The sequence below is a fragment of the Rhagoletis pomonella genome, unplaced genomic scaffold, assembly GCF_013731165.1.
Source record: "Rhagoletis pomonella isolate Grant_MI unplaced genomic scaffold, Rhpom_1.0 Rhpom_scaffold_00007, whole genome shotgun sequence".
NCBI lineage: Eukaryota > Metazoa > Arthropoda > Insecta > Diptera > Tephritidae > Rhagoletis > Rhagoletis pomonella.
In genome coordinates this window covers 10214152-10217197 of record NW_023458561.1, presented here as the reverse complement: position 1 = coordinate 10217197, position 3046 = coordinate 10214152, and the positions used below count along the sequence as shown (strand labels likewise).

General features: G+C 31.2%; 1 protein-coding gene across 1 annotated transcript in view; it reads right to left on the bottom strand.

Annotated features, from left to right (window-relative positions):
- Positions 1-3046, bottom strand: part of LOC118743592 — a 166675-nt gene that overhangs the window by 50622 nt on the left and 113007 nt on the right. The window lies entirely within an intron of this gene.

Below are 3046 nucleotides of genomic sequence, written 5' to 3'. Positions count from 1 at the left end.
TTTTAACTTAATTATGAAAAAGCAATCGGTAAGTGCAAAGCGCTTCATTTTAATATGGGCGTATTTGAATTGAATATTTCTATACTAAACTTTTTATACTTAAATGAATTACGAGTTGGGTTGGTGCTCTTTCATATGCTAATTTTTTTAAATTTAGCACGCTTTCTTAATTGTAAACAGCGTCCGGCCTTTGCTCCGAGCGGGTAGATTTACTCCCATTTCTTTTTTAAATTCAAAATCTACTCCCTACTCCACTTGGCCCGAAATATGCTCAGATTTTTTTACTTTTTTCCAAGAAATCTGGAATTTTAAGCGAAATATTGAACGAAATATTAATATATCTACGCAAATTACGTAATTTCTGTGATATTTAGGTGTTTAAAAATTGCAAAAGGACTCAGAATTAAAATAAAACGACCATGAGATTTATGTAAATATCCAATTAAAAAAAAAAAAAGTAAGTGCGCCTGGGCCACACTGTAGAAGTGAAACTTACGTTACTTATCTATCTATACATACACACATTTGCTTTTGCTTAAGGTTATATTTTTTCGCTTTTTTCTATCAATGTAGATCCCTACCTCTACCACTGTTCGTTTTAATAACATTTATGCTATTCTGTTTTTCCATTATCTTCATTTTACAACGCTTTTATCAACTTGCAATGTTGTGGCTCCAGAAACTTTCAATGTTGTGGATCCAGAAACTTTCAATGTTGTGTGTCCGACACCATAAAACCTTTGCTTTGCAAAGTTCCTATAAAAAAGTCTAGTGCATAATGCGACATCTGTAGTGAATAGGGCGAGGTAGATGACATCTAGATGTCGGCCTATGTACTACGTTCGCTACAGCGGAAATAGACGACACGCCATTTCTTTAAATAAAATTAATTGGTGCTCGTTCGTATGTACATACATATGTAAATGCATGTGTGTGCACCTTTCTATTAATATCGTTGAATTATTTTAATATCTATCGCAAAATTTTATACAGACAAGACTAAAAAGTATAAAATAAATAATATAAAAAAAACTTTTTAATATACAACGCTTTTATAAATGGACTAAAAAGTAGAAAATAATATTTCTCAGTCCCATAGAATTTGTTTTGATAACTTTTGATTTTGAAATTTTAGTTATAACCAATTTATGAGATTGAAAATGAAAAGCGTGGGGCGCATATAATAGCCACCTGAATTGATATGAAGGGTAATATATGTTCATATGTATGTGGATATATGAATAACGACCGCTTAAAATCGATCTCAAATTTGTACTTTCGATGAAGAAATTTTAGGTCTATGTTATGTAGTTTGCCTATTGTCAATTAAATATAATGCTTTGTATTGCATGCGCCCCACGCTTTTCATTTTCAATCTCATAAATTGGTTATAACGACTTTTGCTAAAATTTCAAAATCAAAAGTTATCAAAACAAATTCTATGGGACTGAGAAATATTATTTTCTACTTTTTAGTCCATTTATAAAAGCGTTGTATATTAAAAAGTTTTTTTTATATTATTTATTTATCATTATACTCTATCGATAACAAAATCGATTATAACGTCCATCAAAATACCGATACTAAAATCGATGACAAATTCGATAAAAATTTCAATAGCAACACCGATAATACCATTGGTAGCTAAATCGATTAGAAAATCGATATAAATATCGATAACATAATCGATTAATATCGATAACAAAATCGATAAATATCGATAACAAGATCGATAAATATCAATAACAATCGATTTATATCGATAACAAAATCGATAAATATCGATAGCAAAGTGGATAAATATCGATAACAAAATCGATAAATATCCATAACAAAATCGATAAATATCGCTAACAAAGTCGATAAATATCGATATCAAAATCGATAAGCATCGATAACAAAATCGGTGAATATCGATAACAAAATCGATAAATATCGCTAAAAAAGTCGATAAATATCAATAACAAATTCGACAATTGTCGACAACAAAATCGATGAATATCGATAACAAAATCGGTTAATATCGATAACAAATCGAAAAATATCGATAACAAAATCGATAAAAATATCGATTATTTTATCGATAGGTCTCGAGAATCCCGAAAATCTCTAAAATCCAAAAATAGTTCCCAAATTGACTCTCTGTGTCTCTCTCTATATCCTTTCCTCTTTAATTGCCTCTATTTTAATCTTTCTTTCCCTATCTCCATCTTTGCTTTCATCGGTATCCCCATCATCCTCTTTGTCTTTACTTCTATGTTCATCATTTTTTTCAGCTACATATTCCCCTTCACATTTGTTCTTATATATATAAGTAAAGTGTTTAGATTTACCTTGGTCTTCATTTTTGCCTTTATCTTTACGCATCTTTGTTTTTGTTGTTATTTTTACCTTTGCCTTTATCCTATTCTTCATTTATGTACGTAGTCACCTTTACTTTCATTCTTGTATTGGTCTATTTCTAAGTGTTATTCTTTAACCTTTTGTTAGCAAATTTTCGTTAAATTTATACCATATGCATACACATAAGAAGCACTTGTTTCAGCCCCAACCATTTCCGTTGCACCATTTCTGTTGCATCATTTCCTTTGCATATACACAAGAAGAACCAGTTTCAGCCCCAATCATTTCCGTTGCACCATTTCCGCTACATCACTTCCGTTGCATCATTTCCGTCCCAACCAGATCCGTGTGCAATTTCCGTTGAATTTGCCAATTTACTCCCAACCAACCAACCGCCGCTAAAGAAGTTTCACTTCAACAATTTATGTTTTCATCAGTTAAATGTGCTTCATATGCATATACAAATAAACATATTGCACAAAAGCATATACTTCTATTTCACACCAAAGCTACACTTTTGTCGTCCGTCAGTGACGATAAATTCAAACATGTTTGTTTTTCTCGTCCGATGTCAGGTGAAAAGTACCAAGATGGACTGCGAAAAAATAACTTATTAGGTGCGAAAACAACAAAATTACATATAAAATCACATGTTTAGTAGCGCTGTCAAACTATCGATAGTCAAGTCCATCGATGTTTTACG